Source organism: Cherax quadricarinatus, chromosome 85, assembly GCF_038502225.1.
Source record: "Cherax quadricarinatus isolate ZL_2023a chromosome 85, ASM3850222v1, whole genome shotgun sequence".
Lineage (NCBI taxonomy): Eukaryota > Metazoa > Arthropoda > Malacostraca > Decapoda > Parastacidae > Cherax > Cherax quadricarinatus.
This window is the reverse complement of record NC_091376.1, coordinates 6055273-6076186: the sequence shown is the minus strand read 5'-3', so window position 1 is coordinate 6076186 and position 20914 is coordinate 6055273. Positions and strand designations below refer to the sequence as shown.

At 43.2% G+C, this 20914-nt stretch overlaps 1 protein-coding gene across 3 annotated transcripts in view; it reads right to left on the bottom strand.

Moving 5' to 3' along the window:
• LOC128703277 (calcium-activated chloride channel regulator 1) overlaps nt 1-20914 on the bottom strand; it is a 482928-nt gene that overhangs the window by 280733 nt on the left and 181281 nt on the right. For 2 of the 3 annotated variants that reach the window (XM_070103296.1, XM_070103298.1), the window contains exon 2: nt 19724-19789. The gene's annotated coding sequence lies outside the window, so the exon portion shown is untranslated. Of the gene's footprint in view, nt 1-6597; nt 6731-19723; nt 19790-20914 lie in introns of those variants that run through there. The other variant, XM_070103299.1, reaches the window with a different exon arrangement.

Genomic DNA, 20914 nt, shown 5'->3' with positions numbered 1-20914 from the left:
CCCAGGGTAGGTAGTGTTATCCACCCATAACCCAGGGTAGGTAGTGTTAGCCACCCATGATAACCCAGGGTAGGTAGTGTTAGCCACTCATGATAACCCAGGGTAGGTAGTGTTATTCACCCATGATAATCCAGGGTAGGTAGTGTTATCCACCCATGATAATCCAGGGTAGGTAGTGTTAGCCACCCATCATAACCCAGGGTAGGTAGTGTTATCCACCCATGATAATCCAGGGTAGGTAGTGTTAGCCACCCATAATAACCCAGGGTAGGTAGTGTTATCCACCCATAACCCAGGGTAGGTAGTGTTATCCACCCATAACCCAGGGTAGGTAGTGTTATCCACCCATAACCCAGGGTAGGTAGTGTTATCCACCCATAACCCAGGGTAGGTAGTGTTATCCACCCATAACCCAGGGTAGGTAGTGTTATCCACCCATAACTCAGGGTAGGTAGTGTTATCCACCCATAACCCAGGGTAGGTAGTGTTATCCACCCATAACCCAGGGTAGGTAGTGTTATCCACCCATAACCCAGGGTAGGTAGTGTTATCCACCCATGATAACCCAGGGTAGGTAGTGTTAGCCACCCATGATAACCCAGGGTAGGTAGTGTTAGCCACTCATAACCCAGGGTAGGTAGTGTTATCCACCCATGATAACCCAGGGTAGTGTTATCCACCCATAACCCAGGGTAGGTAGTGCTAGCCACCCATGATAACCCAGGGTAGGTAGTGTTATCCACCCATGATAATCCAGGGTAGGTAGTGTTAGCCACCCATAATAACCCAGGGTAAGTAGTGTTATCCACCCATAACCCAGGGTAGGTAGCGTTAGCCACCGATGATAACCCAGCGTAGGCAGTGTTAGCCACCGATGATAACCCAGGGTAGGTTAGAGTTAGCCACCCATGATAACCCAGGGGAGGAAGGGAGGTTTAGCAGCACAGGATAACCCAGGGTAGGAAGTTTGTCAGAGGGGGTTCAGTTTCTCCATAGTGTTGGGGAGGACAAGAGAAGCAGGAAATAGACCCCAGAAGGATCAATATCATCAGAAGAGGTACGAACTAGGTTACGACGAAGTGTGCAGTTACTGATCCAAGTTGGACCGAAACATCGCCTTAAGTTTCAGTCTAAGTGCGACTTATAATTATGATGCACTTGTACACTCAAGCAAGAGTACAGTGACCCATCCAGGTACACGTACACAAAAACCAGTATTAATTTCTCGCTGTTAATTTCCACATGGCATTTGAAATTTAGTGAATGATGGCTAGCATCCAGGGTGATGTAATGATGGCTAGCATCCAGGGTGATGTAATGATGGCTAGCATCCAGGGTGATGTAATGATGGCTAGCATCCAGGGTGATGTAATGATGGCTAGCATCCAGGGTGATGTAATGAGGGCTAGCATCCAGGGTGATGTAATGAGGGCTAGCATCCAGGGTGATGTAATGAGGGCTAGCATCCAGGGTGATGTAATGATGGCCAGCATCCAGGGTGATGTAATGATGGCCAGCATCCAGGGTGATGTAATGATGGCTAGCATCCAGGGTGATGTAATGATGGCTAGCATCCAGGGTGATGTAATGATGGCTAGCATCCAGGGTGATGTAATGAGGGCTAGCATCCAGGGTGATGTAATGAGGGCTAGCATCCAGGGTGATGTAATGAGGGCTAGCATCCAGGGTGATGTAATGATGGCTAGCATCCAGGGTGATGTAATGATGGCTAGCATCCAGGGTGATGTAATGATGGCTATCATCCAGGGTGATGTAATGATGGCTATCATCCAGGGTGATGTAATGATGGCTATCATCCAGGGTGATGTAATGGCTAGCATCCAGGGTGATGTAATGATGGCTAGCATCCTAAGTGATGTAATTATGGCTAGCATCCTAAGTGGTGTAATGATGGCTAGCATCCTAAGTGATGTAATTATGGCTAGCATCCTCAGTGATGTGATGTAATGATGGCTAGCATCCAGGGTGATGTAATGATGGCTAGCATCCTAAGTGATGTAATGATGGCTAGCATCCTAAGTGATGTAATGATGGCTAGCATCCTAAGTGATGTAATTATGGCTAGCATCCTAAGTGATGTAATGATGGCTAGCATCCTAAGTGATGTAATGATGGCTAGCATCCTAAGTGATGTAATAATGGCTAGCATCCTAAGTGATGTAATGATGGCTAGCATCCTAAGTGATGTAATGATGGCTAGCATCCTAAGTGATGTAATGATGGCTAGCATCCTAAGTGATGTAATAATGGCTAGCATCCTAAGTGATGTAATGATGGCTAGCATCCTAAGTGATGTAATGATGGCTAGCATCCTAAGTGATGTAATGATGGCTAGCATCCTAAGTGATGTAATGATGGCTAGCATCCTAAGTGATGTAATGATGGCTAGCATCCTAAGTGATGTAATGATGGCTAGCATCCTAAGTGGTGTAATGATGGCTAGCATCCTAAGTGATGTAATGATGGCTAGCATCCTAAGTGATGTAATGATGGCTAGCATCCTAAGTGATGTAATAATGGCTAGCATCCTAAGTGATGTAATGATGGCTAGCATCCTAAGTGATGTAATGATGGCTAGCATCCAGGGTGATGTAATGATGGCTAGCATCCAGGGTGATGTAATGATGGCTAGCATCCTAAGTGATGTAATGATGGCTAGCATCCTAAGTGATGTAATGATGGCTAGCATCCTAAGTGATGTAATGATGGCTAGCATCCTAAGTGATGTAATGATGGCTAGCATCCAGGGTGATGTAGTGATAGCTAGCATCCTAAGTGATGTAATGATGGCTAGCATCCAGGGTGATGTAATGATGGCTAGCATCCTAAGTGATGTAATGATGGCTAGCATCCTAAGTGATGTAATGATGGCTAGCATCCAGGGTGATGTAATGATGGCTAGCATCCTAAGTGATGTAATGATGGCTAGCATCCTAAGTGATGTAATGATGGCTAGCATCCAGGGTGATGTAATGATGGCTAGCATCCTAAGTGATGTAATGATGGCTAGCACCCAGAGTGATGTAGTGATAGCTAATATCCAGGGTGATGTAATGGCTAGCATCCTGCGTGATGTAATGATGGCTAGCATCCTAAGTGATGTAATGATGGCTAGCATCCTAAGTGATGTAATTATGGCTAGCATCCTAAGTGGTGTAATTATGGCTAGCATCCTAAGTGATGTAATTATGGCTAGCATCCTAAGTGGTGTAATTATGGCTAGCATCCTAAGTGATGTAATGATGGCTAGCATCCTAAGTGATGTAATTATGGCTAGCATCCTAAGTGATGTAATTATGGCTAGCATCCTAAGTGATGTAATTATGGCTAGCATCCTAAGTGATGTAATTATGGCTAGCATCCTAAGTGATGTAATTATGGCTAGCATCCTAAGTGGTGTAATGATGGCTAGCATCCTAAGTAGTGTAATGATGGCTAGCATCCTAAGTGATGTAATGATGGCTAGCATCCTAAGTGATGTAATGATGGCTAGCATCCTAAGTGATGTAATGATGGCTAGCACCCAGAGTGATGTAGTGATAGCTAGCATCCAGGGTGATGTAATGGCTAGCATCCTGCGTGATGTAATGATGGCTAGCATCCTAAGTGATGTAATGATGGCTAGCATCCTAAGTGATGTAATTATGGCTAGCATCCTAAGTTGTGTAATGATGGCTAGCATCCTAAGTGATGTAATTATGGCTAGCATCCTAAGTAGTGTAATGATGGCTAGCATCCTAAGTGATGTAATGATGGCTAGCATCCTAAGTGATGTAATGATGGCTAGCATCCTAAGTGATGTAATGATGGCTAGCATCCTAAGTGATGTAATGATGGCTAGCATCCTAAGTGATGTAATGATGGCTAGCATCCTAAGTGATGTAATGATGGCTAGCATCCTAAGTGATGTAATGATGGCTAGCATCCTAAGTGATGTAATGATGGCTAGCATCCTAAGTGATGTAATGATGGCTAGCATCCTAAGTGATGTAATGATGGCTAGCATCCTAAGTGGTGTAATGATGGCTAGCATCCTAAGTGGTGTAATGATGGCTAGCATCCTAAGTGATGTAATGGTGGCTAGCATCCTAAGTGATGTAATGATGGCTAGCATCCTAAGTGATGTAATGATGGCTAGCATCCTAAGTGATGTAATAATGGCTAGCATCCTAAGTGGTGTAATAATGGCTAGCATCCTAAGTGGTGTAATGATGGCTAGCATCCTAAGTGATGTAATAATGGCTAGCATCCTAAGTGGTGTAATAATGGCTAGCATCCTAAGTGGTGTAATAATGGCTAGCATCCTAAGTGGTGTAATGATGGCTAGCATCCAGAGTGATGTAGTGATAGCTAGCATCCAGGATGATGTAATGATGGCTAGCATCCAGGGTGATGTAATGATGGCTAGCATTCAGGGTAATGTAATGTGTGTGTGTGTGTGTGTGTGTGTGTGTGTGTGCGCGCGCGCGCACACGTGCATACGCACCCACACGAAGAGGAACTACTTTAAAGAGACAGCGAGGATAAACAATACACAGCTTCAAGAGTAAGACCCATGAGACTAGGTATCAGTGATGCCGATCAAAGTGGTCTGGAAGTTAGGACCAAGAGCTGACTCTAGACCCCTCACAAACACAACTTCAGTCTGGATCCTCACCATCACAACTTGATGAGTCTGCATCCTGTGTGTGTGTACTCACCTAAAGTGCGTGCGTGTGTGTGCGCGCACATTCTCACATGGTTGCATGTGCGTGTTTAAGAATCACTTCCGTGTTTACATTTCTGTGTCAGCGCACGAGCACTCTTGGTATATGTTTATTATTAATATTATTAGGATGGGGAGTGCACGCGCGCCCTCACCTAGATGCGTGTGAGGGGTTCGAGACTCAGCTCCTGGCCCCGCCTCCTAGAATACCTAGCCCGGCATCAATGACGTCAGGTCACCTGGGCCTTATACCAGCTCCTGAAACTGTGTACTGAGCTTGCCTCCACCACGGCCGCATCCAAGTCATTCCAATTTTCAACCATCCCAAGACCAAAGAAATACTTCCTTACATGCGTATGACTTATCTGTGTCTTCAGTCTGCTTGTGTCCCCGTGATCCTGGTCCATTAAACAGTCTGTCCCTAGCACCTCTCTCAATTCCTCTCAGATTTTGTTTGTAATAGTCCTTATCTTCTCTAAGGGGGCTAGGTTCATTATTATTATTATAATCAAAAAGAAGCGCTAAGCCACAAGGACTATACAGCGCTGCAGGGCAGGAAGGAAGCGAGGGCATCAGGTGGCAAAAGGGAGATGGATGAGTAATAGGTTACGGATAACAGCGGGGCAGTGGATGGTGAAAGGGTAAAGGGCAGCAAGAGACTGAACTAGAAAGGGCTGAGGGGAGTGCGAAAAGTATCATCAGAGTTTGTGGAGTAAATCAGTCGTTGTCAAGAAGTCAATGAGAGAGTCAGGATTAAAGGAGGGTCCATCAGCAAGAAGGGAAGGTAAAGAGAGAGTAGTAGAACGAAGACGACGTTGGAGGTAAATTCTGCGTGCTCGTTGATAGAGAGGGCAGTCTAACAGAATGTGGCTAATCGATACTGGAACTTGACACTGCTCACAGAGAGGAACAGGGTGCCTCTCCATGAGATACCCATGAGTAAGACGAGTGTGGCCAATGCGAAGGCGGGAGAGAGTGGTCTCCCAACCTCGGCACTGATGACAAGAAGACGGCCAGTAACCTATGCTCGGTTTAATAGAATGAAGTTTGTTACCGAGCAGAGTTGACCAACGTTGTTGCCAACGGGTGCGAAGGTGGGTAGCTATTGCAGCAAAATAGTCCAGAAATGGAACACCTCGATAGGAAATTCGTAGGTCATGTACTGCTGACCGCGCAGCAGTGTCTGCCTGTTCATTGCCCTGTACGTCGACATGACCAGGGACCCAACAAAAAACAATATCTTTATGTTTGGTAGAGATACGGCGTAGCCAAAGTTGGATACGGAGAACTAGGGGATGAGATGTATCAAATTTTCGTATAGCCTGTAGAGCACTAAGGGAGTCTGAGACTACTACAAATGATGACACAGGCATAAATGCGATACAAATAAGTGCTGCAAGAATGGCATACAGTTCAGCAGTCAAAATGCTAGCTGAAGATAGTAAATGTCCCCGCACGACGCTGTCCGGTATTTTATACCATTTTAATGTTCACCTTTTATTGTACAGCAATAAAGGAATGGAACAGACTGCCCGCACATGTCAAAGCCAGTCATTGCATGAGCCAGTTCAAGAAGAGAGTCAAAAGGTACCTAATGAATGTAGCGACAGAAAGGGAGAAGAATAATTTATTTTCTTTAGCTAACACACATGTAAATATAAATAACTTATTTTACCTTATTCCTAGTACAGTACATCTCCTTTATAGTACCAAACAGATATTATATCCGTAGTATAATAATAAGGTATTAAAAGGACACCAATGGAAATAAGTCACACTGACTTTTTTGTGTTGTCTTAGGTTCTCTACACATATGCTGCTGTGTATGATAATCTGTGTAACTGTATTTGTGTATACCTGAATAAACTTACTTATAAGACAGTCCTTGATGACGCACTGACTTGCTTGGGTTATCCTGGGTGGCAACCCTCCCTACCCTGGGTTATCCTGGGTGGCTAACCCTCCCTACCCTGGGTTATCCTGGGTGGCTAACCCTCCTTACCCTGGGTTATCCTGGGTGGCTAACCCTCCCTACCCTGGCTAATCCTGGGTGGCAACCCTCCCTACCCTGGGTTATCCTGGGTGGCTAACCCTCCCTACCCTGGGTTATCCTGGGTGGCTAACCCTCTCTACCCTGGCTAATCCTGGGTGGCTAACCCTCCCTACCCTGGGTTATCCTGGGTGGCTAACCCTCCCTACCCTGGGTTATCCTGGGTGGCTAACCCTCCCTACCCTGGGTTATCCTGGGTGGCTAACCCTCCCTACCCTGGGTTATCCTGGGTGGCTAACCCTCCCTACCCTGGGTTATCCTGGGTGGCTAACCCTCCCTACCCTGGGTTATCCTGGGTGGCTAGCCCTCCCGACCCTGGGTTATCCTGGGTGGCTAACCCTCCCTACCCTGGGTTATCCTGGGTGGCTAACCCTCCCTACCCTGGGTTATCCTGGGTGGCTAACCCTCCCTACCCTGGGTTATCCTGGGTGGCTAACCCTCCCTACCCTGGGTTATCCTGGGTGGCTAACCCTCCCTATCCTGGGTTATCCTGGGAGGCTAACCCTCCCTACCCTGGGTTATCCTGGGTGACTAACCCTCCCTACCCTGGGTTATCCTGGGTGACTAACCCTCCCTACCCTGGGTTATCCTGGGTGGCTAACCCTCCCTACCCTGGGTTATCCTGGGTGGCTAACCCTCCCTACCCTGGGTTATCCTGGGTGACTAACCCTCCCTACCCTGGGTTATCCTGGGTGGCTAACCCTCCCTACCCTGGGTTATCCTGGGTGGCTAACCCTCCCTACCCTGGGTTATCCTGGGTGGCTAACCCTCCCTACCCTGGGTTATCCTGGGTGACTAACCCTCCCTACCCTGGGTTATCCTGGGTGACTAACCCTCCCTACCCTGGGTTATCCTGGGTGACTAACCCTCCCTACCCTGGGTTATCCTGGGTGGCTAACCCTCCCTACCCTGGGTTATCCTGGGAGGCTAACCCTCCCTACCCTGGGTTATCCTGGGAGGCTAACCCTCCCTACCCTGGGTTATCCTGTGTGACTAACCCTCCCTACCCTGGGTTATCCTGGGAGGCTAACCCTCCCTACCCTGGGTTATCCTGGGTGACTAACCCTCCCTACCCTGGGTTATCCTGGGTGGCTAACCCTCCCTACCCTGGGTTATCCTGGGAGGCTAACCCTCCCTACCCTGGGTTATCCTGGGTGACTAACCCTCCCTACCCTGGGTTATCCTGGGTGGCTAACCCTCCCTACCCTGGGTTATCCTGGGTGGCTAACCCTCCTTACCCTGGGTTATCCTGGGTGGCTAACCCTCCCTACCCTGGGTTATCCTGGGTGGCTAACCCTCCCTACCCTGGGTTATCCTGGGTGGCTAACCCTCCCTACCCTGGGTTATCCTGGGTGGCTAACCCTCCCTACCCCAGGTTATCCTGGGGAGGCTAACCCTCCCTAATAACCACTACCACCACCACAACAACGACCACAACAACCACCACTACCACAACCACCAATATCAAACAAGCACACCACCACTATCACAAGCACAACCACAAGCACAACCACCACTATCACAAGCAAAACCACCACAAGCACAACCACAACCACCACTATCACAAGCACAACCACCACTATCACAAGCACAACCACCACTATCACAAGCACCACCACAACAAGCGACACCACCCTGAGCTAAAAAAATCAAGAACTGTCTGGCACCCACTACCTGCATGTATAAATATAACCACCGTATAGGGCGCAGTAAGCTTGCTTGCTGGTGCGCTCTTACTACCTGCATGTGACCTCGCTCTCCCACACTCACACCCAATACCCTCTCTTCTCTTACAACAATTTTATATATATATATATATATATATATATATATATATATATATATATATATATATATATATATATATATATACACACATACATATATATACACATACATATATAAACACACACATATATAAACACACATATATATATATATATATATATATATATATATATGTATATGAAACAACACTGCGCTAGCCAAGGATTCGAACCCATGTTGTACTGGCCTGCCTCATGGTAAGCGAGAACCACATGACGCTTTAAACCACAGGACCACCCAACCCTACAAGAATAGCGCAGACAGCACACAGCTAGCTGTTGGGCCGCCATCCGAGGGCATACGGAGGTGTGGGAGCTTCTAAGCTAATTTCCTTCTCATCCCTGTTTGGTGTACTAGCCTCACCAGCAGTATTTATATTATTGTAACCACGGACGAGTGGTATTGATCAATAACAACACTGCGCTAGCCAAGGATTCGAACCCATGTTGTACTGGCCTGCCTCGTGGTATACACATAATGTCGTGCCGAATATGTAAACTGGTCAATTAGCAAGAACTCATTTAAAATTAAGTCCTTTCTAAAATTTTCTCTTATATGTTTAATATTAATGAAAAAAATATATCTTTAATGTCAAAATTTTTAATTTTGCTCCAAAAGAATCTTATGAAACTTACCTAACCTTATTATAAGAAGAACAATTTATTTTAGCCTAACCCAACTAAATATATTTACAATAATTTAATAATAAACACACACAATGAAATATTTTTTTTCATTAGGTTCAGAATGATTTTTGTGAAATTATAGCATACACAAATTTTCGCTTGCCTTATTCGGCAAGAAGAGCGTTGATATTTAAGCCAAAATAGCAAGTTTTACCTATTCGGCACGACGTTATATATATATATATATATATATATATATATATATATATATATATATATATATATATATATATATATATATATATATATATATATATATATATATATATATATATTATATATATATATACATTATATATATATATTTATATATACATTATATATATATATATTTATATATACATTATATATATATATTACATATACATTATATATATATATATTATATATACATTATATATACATATTATGAATACATTATATATATATATATATATATTATATATATAATTATATATATATATATTTTATATATATTTATATATACATATATATATATATAATATGATTATATGTATATATTATATATATACATATATATATATATGTCGTGCCGAATAGGCAGAACTTGCGATCTTGGATTAAACAGCAACGCTCATCTTGCCATATAAGACAAGAGAAAATTTGTGTATGCAATAATTTCGCCAAAATCATTCTGAACCTAATGAAAAAATATATTTCATTGCGTTTGTTTAGTATTAAATTATTGTAAACAAATCTAAAATATATTTAGTTGGGTTAGGCCAAAATAAATTGTTCTTGTTATAATAAGGTTAGGTAAGTTTTCTAAGATTCTTTTGGTGCAAAATTATAAATTTTTACATTAACATTAATGAAAAATATATATCTTTAAACTTATAAGAGAAAATTTTAGAAAGGGCTTAATTTTAAATGAGTTCTTGCTAATTGACCAGTTTTACATATTCGGCACGACATATATATATATATGCGCAAGGAATTCGCAAGAGCATGCGAAATATACACAAACACTGATCTCTGGCTGAAGGAGACTCGAACCTACGAACCTTAGGACAAGGTACGCAGTGCTTTACCAATCTACCCACACTGGACAATACCTTGGTGTGTAGCTTGCACTACACACCAAGGTATTGTCCAGTGTGGGTAGATTGGTAAAGCACTGCGTACCTTGTCCTAAGGTTCGTAGGTTCGAGTCTCCTTCAGCAAGAGATCAGTGTTTATATATATGTATATATATGTATATATATATATATATATATATATGTCGTGCCGAATATGTAAAACTGGTCAATTAGCAAGAACTCATTTAAAATTAAGTCATTTCTAAAATTTTCTCTTATACGTTTAAAGATATATTTTTTTCATTTTTGTTGATGTAAAAATTTATAATTTTGCACCAAAAAGAACTTAGAAAACTTACCTAACCTTATTATAACAAGAGCAATTTATTTTAGCCTAACCCAACTAAATATATTTTAGATTTGTTTACAGTAATTTAATACTAAACAAACACAGTGAAATATATTTTTTTCGTTAGGTTCAGAATGATTTTGGCGAAATTATTGCATACACAAATTTTCACTTGTCCTATATGGCAAGATGAGCGTTGCTATTTAAGCCAAGATCTCAAGTTCTGCCTATTCGGCACGACATATATATATATATATATATATATATATATATATATATATATATATATATATATATATATATATAAATTACTGGGTGGATAGGGTACAAACGTGCCTAACGGTACAAATGTATACAATAGGTGATAGGTTATGCAGAGTGAGAGGCTCAAGTGAGGGTTTAGAGGAGACTAATGGATTACTTAGCAGTGACGGGTGGTGTTAGAGAGGGATGTGTGATGTCATCATGGTTGTTTAACATATTTATAGATGTGTTTGTAGAAGCAGTGAAGACTGAGACGGTGACCACAGGTGTAAGAACTTTATTTACCTACTAGTACACTTACACAAATTATCATACACAGTAACGTGTATGTAAATTACCTTCCAGGATAACACATACAAGTCAATGTGACTTATTTCCACTGGGGTTCTTGTGGGATTATTACTATAAACAAAAAGAAGCGCTAAACCTACTTGGGTCATACAGCTCTGCCCTTGTGGAATTAAAAGATAATGAATGTAATACAAGGAGAACATTGTCACAGTAGTTATTGCTGAAGATATATTGTAAATCTTAGTGCACCAACTTGAAAACTGAACACAAAACTAAATTGATTTCTTTGTGCAGTATAAAGACTGAACTTTACATATAAAACATTATTAAGGAGACAAGAAAGCCACTAACACGCATGGGCATTTCGGGCAGACTAACGCTACTACCTACACACTACTTAAGACTAAACACATTTACTGAATGTTACAATTGTAATTATTATTACAAAAACAGAGAAAGGCAGCTAAAATATTACAGTTTTAAGTATATATTAATACTTTATTTATTTATTAATTTGAACATGATACAGAGAAGTAAAAAGGGAATACAGTAAAGTGCAACCTGCCAAAGCACCTTGTATGCAGAGCATTATGGGCAGGATTAAAATTAACTTAAGATTAACTAAGCAATGATATATTCAGTGGTAAAACATTATTGTAAACAAATAATTAAGCACAAATGAGTATTACAAAGACAGGTCATATGGTCATTTACTGTGTTGCTGAACATTCAGTAGAATGGAGTATTCTGTTAGGTAATGTAATTAAAAAATAACAAAGTTTGATTGGGTCTGAGATTAACAATGATTCAGTGATCTTAAGGTAATTAGAATTTCTTAAATAATTTCTAACATCTTGTATGACTCAGGCTGTGGCATGATTACTTGACTCACGAAATCGTAATGACACGATTGCAAACAAACCATACCACGGGTGGGGTTAGAACCCGTGATCAGAGTCATGTTGACGGTTTTGAGGGGACTTGAGCTAGAGTTCGCCTGTAAAAACTTATATTTGTGGTCACAGTGGTGCCTCTGCTAGCCTTCCTATAGTGTAGAAATATACCTAGTTGGGTGAATATTATTGTAGCTAGCTGGCCCAGTGGCTAACACGACAGTCTGGAGTTTTATGACTCTCAGATCGCGGGTTCAAACCCGTGGTATGGTTTGTGGCATGATTATAAGAGATGGTGAAGAAACAGGTAGTATCTGGAGGCTGAGGGACTGACCACCTCAAATACTTTTTCTCCAAGGTTGAGGGACTGATTACACCTTTATTTCCACTGCTGCCTTTGTATCTGACTGAAGAAGTCTACTTGGTCTTATCCCTCACCCCCATACTCTCTCCTCTCTCTCCCTCTTTCTACCCTTTCTCTCTCCTCTCTCTCCCTCCTTCTACCCTTTCTCTCTCCTCTCTCTCCCTCTTTCTACCCTTTCTCTCTCCCCCACCCCCTCCCTCCTCCTAGCCTTCTGTCTGCGGTATAAAAAAAATATATGGGTGGCCTTAGAGGACGGAAAACCAGAGATCTGGTAGACGAACCAAGGAGGAAAGACTGGGAGTTAGAGCTCAAAAAAGGGAGGAAGAGTGGGGAAGGAAGATAGTAGAGCTTAGGTAAGAAAATGGAGGAGCGGATAGCTGAAGAGTGCAGGAAGTGGGAAGTACAGGTCTTAGCAGCAGAAGCTGGGAGGATACAGTGCTTAGAAGAGAAACTGCAAAGCCTGAAACAGATTAGAGAGACAAATGACAATTCAGATGTGACATCAGGAAATTCAAAGTCAGGCGCAGACAAGGGGATGGTAAGCAACAACGGAGGCATGCCGTACACGAAGGCCCTATCAGACCCACAAGTGGGGCCAGGGAAAAGACGATGAGCACACTGAGATCAAACGACAGGTCTGAAGACAATGAAGGAAATTCAAAGTCAGGCGCAGACAAGGGGATGGTGCAACAACAGGACATGCCGTACCAGAAGGCCCTATCAGACCCACGTGGGGCCAGGGAAAAGGACGATGAGCACACTAAGACACGAAGACAATGAAGGTTTGTTATATGCGAGATTCTAACAGCCAACTGCAGTAGCAAAGGAACAGCTGGCCAGGAAAGACAGTTCACTGAGAATAGAAGTTTCAGATATGACAGGGACTGAAGGCAAGAACATGTCAATGGAAGGAAATAAAATGCCTCAGAGGAAGCAGATGGAGACTCAGTGGGAGGAGGAAAGGGCGAGTCAGTTTTTATGTCACGGGCTCCAAGAAGCCAAGGGGGCCAACTTTGAAGAAATAAAACAGGAGGAGAAAAAAATGATTGAAGGCATCATGAAAACAATAGGGGAGGGCAATATGACTGGAGGTGACAAATTTTCAGAGGGAATTGGGTGGTTTGCGAGGTGGAAGGATACGGCCTGTCAGAGTAACTTTCAAGGAAGAATCAGTTCGAACCAGGATTCTGCAAGAAAGCAAGACTGAGGGACAAAGAGGGGGTACCAGAGAGTATACCTCGACCGCGACAGAACACAAGAAGAAAGGACTACACTGAAAGAGGAGGGTACAGAGACGCAAGGAGGAAGAGAAGCAATGAAAATGAGCAGGACCCAGACACAGGAGGAAGGGCAAACACACCCCACAGAATCTCCCACCAAAAGACTCCACCCGCGACATTCCCAACGCAACTGAGCAACCTATACTACAACCCACTCACTGTTCCCTCTGCCACCAACCCCCATATCACAAACCTCACCCCAACAGCTGTCCCTTATGGGCATTCTGACCCCACCCCCATCAACACAAACCCCACCTACACCACAGCCCCATATAGGCCCCCACCAAGGCTCTCGCTCCCCCAACCCCAATATACTTGCATGACCACAATGATAGAAAAGAAACTAAAGGTTTGGTACACAAACGCGGATGGAATAACGAATAAACATGAGGAGTGGAATGAAAGAATCAGTGAAAAATCCCCAGACATCATAGCAGTCACAGAAACAAAACTCGCTGAGACAATAACAGACACAATCTTCCCAACAGGATATCACATCCTGAGGAAAGATAGAAGGAGTAGAGGGGGAGGAGGGGTTGCACTGCTCATAAAACACCAATGGGAATTTGAGGAAATGGAAGGCATGGACATGATTGGAGAAAGAGACTACATTGTAGGTACAATTCAGTCCGGAGAACATAAAGTAGTCATTGGAGTGATGTATAACCCACCACAGACCTGCAGGAGGCCAAGAGAGGAGTACGAAGAAAACAACAGGGTGATGGTGGACACACTGGCTGAGGTGGCAAGAAGAGCTCACTCGAGCAGAGCAAAGTTACTGGTAATGGGCGATTTCAACCACAGGGAGATCGACTGGGAAAACCTGGAGCCACATGGGGGTCCCGAAACATGGAGAGCCAAGATGATGGATGTGGTACTTGAAAACCTCATGCATCAACATGTCAGGGACACAACCAGAGAGAGAGGGGAGGATGAGCCAGCAAGACTGGATCTTGTGTTCACCCTGAGCAGTTCAGACATCGAGGACATCACTTACGAGAGGCCCCTTGGAGCTAGCGATCATGTGGTTCTGAGTTTTGACTATATAGTAGAGTTACAAGTGGAGAAGGTAACAGGAACTGAAGGGGACAGGCCAAACTATAAAAGGGGGGACTACACAGGTATGAGAAACTTCCTGCAGGAGGTTCAGTGGGACAGAGAAATGGTAGGAAAATCAGTAAACGAGATGATGGAATATGTGGCAACAAAGTGCAAGGAGGCAGAGGAAAGTTTTGTTCCCAAGGGAAACAGAAATAATAGGAAGACCAAAACGAGTCCTTGGTTTACCCGAAGGTGTAGGGAGGCAAAAACTAAGTGCAACAGAGAATGGAAAAGGTACAGGAGGCATAGGACCCAGGAAAACAAGGAGATTAGTAGAAGAGCCAGAAACGAGTATGCGCAGATAAGGAGGGAGGCCCAGCGACAGTATGAAAACGACATAGCATCGAAAGTCAAATCTGACCCGAAACTGCTGTATAGCCACATTAGGAGGAAGACAACAGTCAAGGACCAGGTGATAAGTCTGAGGAAAGAAGGTGGAGAACTCACAAGAAACGATCAAGAGGTATGTGAGGAGCTCAACACGAGATTTAAGGAAGTATTTACAGTAGAGACAGGAAGGACTCTGGGGGGACAGACCAGATGGGGACACCAACAAGGAATACACCAACAAGTGTTGGACGACATACATACAGATGAGGAGGAGGTGAAGAAACTGCTAAGGGACATCGATACCTCAAAGGCAATGGGACCGGACAACATCTCTCCATGGGTCCTTAGAGAGGGAGCAGATATGTTGTGCGTACCACTTACCACAATCTTCAACACATCCCTGGAAACTGGGCAACTACCTGAGGTATGGAAGGCGGCAAATGTAGTTCCCATTTTCAAAAAAGGAGACAGAAAAGAGGCACTAAACTATAGACCTGTGTCATTGACGTGTATAGTATGCAAAATTATGGAGAAGATTATCAGGAGGAGAGTGGTGGAGCACCTGGAACGGAACAGGAGTATAAATGCCAACCAGCACGGATTCACGGAAGGCAAATCCTGTGTCACAAACCTTTTGGAGTTTTATGATAAAATAACAGAAGTAAGACAAGAGAGAGAGGGGTGGGTTGATTGCATCTTCTTGGACTGCAAGAAGGCCTTTGACACAGTTCCTCACAAGAGATTAGTGCAGAAGCTAGAGCATCAGGCGCATATAACAGGAAGGGCACTGCAATGGATCAGAGAATACCTGACAGGGAGGCAACAACGAGTCATGGTACGTAATGATGTATCACAGTGGGCACCTGTGACGAGCGGGGTCCCACAGGGGTCGGTCCTAGGACCAGTGCTATTTTTGGTATATGTGAACGACATGACGGAAGGGTTAGACTCAGAAGTGTCCCTGTTTGCAGATGATGTGAAGTTAATGAGGAGAATTAAATCTGATGAGGACCAGGCAGGACTTCAAAGAGACCTGGACAGACTGGACACCTGGTCCAGTCTGTAATAATGTTGGCTTCTCGAATTTAATCCTGCCAAATGCAAAGTCATGAAGATAGGTGAAGGGCACAGAAGACCACAGACAGAGTATAGGCTAGGTGGCCAAAGACTGCAAACCTCACTCAAGGAGAAAGATCTTGGGGTGAGTATAACACCGAGCATGTCTCCGGAAGCACACATCAATCAGATAACTGCTGCAGCATATGGGCGCCTGGCAAACCTGAGAACAGCATTCCGATACCTTAGTAAGGAATCATTCAAGACACTGTACACCGTGTATGTCAGGCCCATACTGGGGTATGCAGCACCTGTTTGGAACCCGCACTTGATAAAGCACGTCAAGAAACTAGAGAAAGTACAAAGGTTTGCAACAAGGTTAGTTCCAGAGCTAAGGGGAATGTCCTATGAAGAAAGATTAAGGGAAATCGGCCTGACGACACTGGAGGACAGGAGGGTCAGGGGAGACATGATAACGACATGCAAAATACTGCGTGGAATAGACAAGGTGGACAAGGACAGGATGTTCCAGGGAGGGGACACAGAAACAAGAGGCCACAATTGGAAGTTGAAGACACAAATGAGTCAGAGAGATAGTAGGAAGTATTTCTTCAGTCATAGAGTTGTAAGGCAGTGGAATAGCCTAGAAAATGACGTAGTGGAGGCAGGAACCATACACAGTTTTAAGACGAGGTTTGATAAAGCTCATGGAGCGGGGAGAGAGAGGGTCTAGTAGCAACCGGTGAAGAGGCGGGGCCAGGAGCTAGGACTCGACCCCTGCAACCACAAATAGGTGAGTACAAATAGGTGAGTACAGTAACAAAAAATCTAGGTAATAAGAACAACACTACATAATATATACCACAAAACACAATACAATATACATCACAACACAACACAATATACATCACAACACAACACAATATACATCACAACAAACTACACAATATTCATCACAACACACTACACAATATTCATCACAACACAATATTCATCACACCACTACACAATATTCATCACAACACAGTATACATCACAACACAACACAATATTCATCACAACACAGTATACATCACAACCCAACACTACACAATATTCATCACAGCACAACACAATATACATCACAATATACATCACAACACAACACAATATTCATCACAACACAGTATACATCACAACACAACACAATATTCATCACAACACAGTATACATCACAACACAATATACACTGCAGCAGTCCTACAGGCCCATGCTAGGCAAGTCTTTGTCAAACCCACCAACAAAAATATCTGACCAAGCCATTTTCGATGAAAAAATAAATACGAGATCAGACAGGAGGGAATATGGAGGAAGTCATGTGATAAATGGTTGCCTAATTCTTGGGCACGACCTACTTCAACATTGAACAAATGTTACACGACCTATGACTGCTGCACCTCTCCTGCCAACGGTTTATAAGCTCCTTCTCAGCACGTATGCCGTATTCTATTCAAGATTGATGGACTGACCACATCGACTCAAGGTTGAGGGACTGATTACCTCATTCTCCTCCTGTTCTTCAAGATTCTCCTTTGTATGGACTGATGAAGCCACTGTGTGGCGAAACGTTTCCTCAATAAAGATACCCAAGTGTTGCACATGTGTCTAATTTATCAAAAACCAACAAGTTGAAGATTGAGACACGTGTGCAACATATGGGAATCTTTTTATTAAAGATTCCCACATGTTACACAAGTCTGTCAAACTTCAGGAAGTCATGTGTTTAGATACTTGGGACTTATTAGTGAGACTATGAAACACAAGATCAACTACAGAATATAATAGTTGATAAATGCTTCAGAGAACCGGCAAGTTGATAAATTAGACACTTGTGCAACACTTGGGAATCTTTATTGTGGAAACGTTTCGCCACACAGTGGCTTCATCAGTCCTGTACAAAGAAGAATGGAGAATCAAACACGTGTGCAACATCTGGGTATCTTTGTAGACGTTTCTCCGACCAGTGGCTTTATCAGTACAAGGACATAATGTGAAGACTGTTGAATTATATACAAAAGATGAGGTAATCAGTCCCTCAGTCAACTTCAAGATGAGGGACCGAGTACCTCAAACTCCTTCAAATCTTCAACCATTCTTCTCTGTATTGGACTGAGGAAGCCACTGATTGGTGAAACGTTTTCACAAATATACCCAAGTGTTGTACAAGAATACAGGATGGGAGAAACGTGGGTGGTGCATTTAGGTATCTGTGGAAACAACGAACGTTATCTATGTAGGCAAGAAGGAGAACGAGAGTATAGTGTTACCAACACTCTTATATGGTGTGAAGCATGGGTTGTAAATGTTACAGCGACGTATTAATGTTGGTAGAATTACCCACAATATGTTAAATAAGAATAATCGTAATAATGTTGGTAGAATTACCCACAATATGTTAAGTAAAAGGACACAAGTACCACTAATGCGACATTTTATTGTGGTTTGTCAAAGCTCCTGGAGAGCGAAACGTTGCCACAGTAAAACGTCACATTAGTTGCCCTTGTGTACTTTTACCTGACATAAACGTATGGGTGTTTCAGGGCAACGTGTGGTGTGAATATTATGTAGAGAGTTCGGAGAGCCGAGATGAGAATACAACGTGACGTTACTAAAAGTATAATTCACTGGAAGAGGAGGAGGAGTTAAGGTAAGATTAACACAAGACTTTGTTCAGATTTTTAACCCAGAGGGGTTAGACACCCAGGTTTACTCAAGACAGTTAGTGCATCATCCAAGGACTGTGTCTTATTTTCATTGGGGTCCTCAATCTTGTTGCCCAGGATGCCACCCACATCAGTCCACTAACACCCAGGTACATGCTTGCTTGCTAGGTGAACTGGACAACAGGTATAAACACGTCTAATGTTCACACCCTTGCCGGGGATCGAACCACGGACACTCTTGTGTGACGCAAGAGCGTTGCCTACCAGGCAAGGTTACCTGGAGTTTACCTGGAGAGAGTTCCGGGGGTCAACGCCCCCGCGGCCCGGTCTGTGACCAGGCCTCCTGGTAACACTTGTCACGAAACATTAAAAGTGTTTCCTGACGGGGTCTTAGTCATATGACCCACAGCGGGAGTTTTCGGTCATCTGACCGATGCCTTCCACTGGCTTACCGTCCACCTCTTTTAAAATTATGGTTATGGCTAAGTTAATTGGGGCATTTAGAAAGGATAGAGCAAAATAGGATGACTGAGTAAAAATCAGGGGTGGAAGTAGGGGTAGGAGTCATCCCAGGAATGGTAAAGGTGGTTTTGAGTGGTAGGAGCTTGAACATCTAACAGGCTTGTGTGAGTGCGTTAGATCACAGTGGAGAAGGTTTTTACGACTTGACGTGCTGTTAGAGTGTAAGCAAGGTAACATTTTTGAAAGGTTTCAGGAGAAACCAATTAGCCGAACTTGAGTGGTAGAGTTGTAGAGTAGAGTACCTGCACTCTGGAGGAGGCGGAGATGTCGCACTTCACAGGGAGACTCGAACTGAGATGTCAACACTTCTGGAAAGACATTGATAATGAATGTAATAATAACAAAAACAAGAATAATACAATATAGTAAAATAATAAATAGTGATAATGAAAATAGTAAAATAAAAAAAATTAATAGTAAAACAAAAAATAATAATTTGATAGTAAAAATAATAAAACTAAATTATTTAATAATAAAAACAATAATAAAACATAATAATTTCATTAAAAACATAAATGGAAGAGAGAGAAGAATAACTGGAGAGAGAGAGTAGCATGATGAGTGAAGGTTGAGTAACCTGGCAGACTCACCAGCATCACTCAGAATAACTGGAGAGAGAGAGTAGCAAGATGAGTGAAGGTTGAGTAACCTGGCAGACTCACCAGCATCACTCAGAATAACTGGAGAGAGAGAGTAGCAAGATGAGTGAAGGTTGAGTAACCTGGCAGACTCACCAGCATCACTCAGAATAACTGGAGAGAGAGAGTAGTATGATGAGTGAAGGTTGAGTAACCTGGCAGACTCACCAGCATCACTCAGAATAACTGGAGAGAGAGAGAGTAGCATGATGAGTGAAGGTTGAGTAACCTGGCAGACTCACCAGCATCACTCAGAATAACTGGAGAGAGAGAGTAGCATGATGAGTGAAGGTTGAGTAACCTGGCAGACTCACCAGTATCACTCAGAATAACTGGAGAGAGTAGCATGATGAGTGAAGGTTGAGTAACCTGGCAGACTCACCAGCATCACTCAGAATAACTGGAGAGAGAGAGTAGCATGATGAGTGAAGGTTGAGTAACCTGGCAGACTCACCAGCATCACTCAGAATAACTGGAGAGAGTAGCATGATGAGTGAAGGTTGAGTAACCTGGCAGACTCACCAGCATCACTCAGAATAACTGGAGAGAGAGTAGCATGATGAGTGAAGGTTGAGTAACCTGGCAGACTCACCAGCATCACTCAGAATAACTGGAGAGAGAGTAGCATGATGAGTGAAGGTTGAGTAACCTGGCAGACTCACCAGCATCACTCAGAATAACTGTAGAGAGTAGCAAGATGAGTGAAGGTTGAGTAACCTGGCAGACTCACCAGCATCACTCAGAATAACTGGAGAGAGTAGCAAGATGAGTGAAGGTTGAGTAACCTGGTAGACT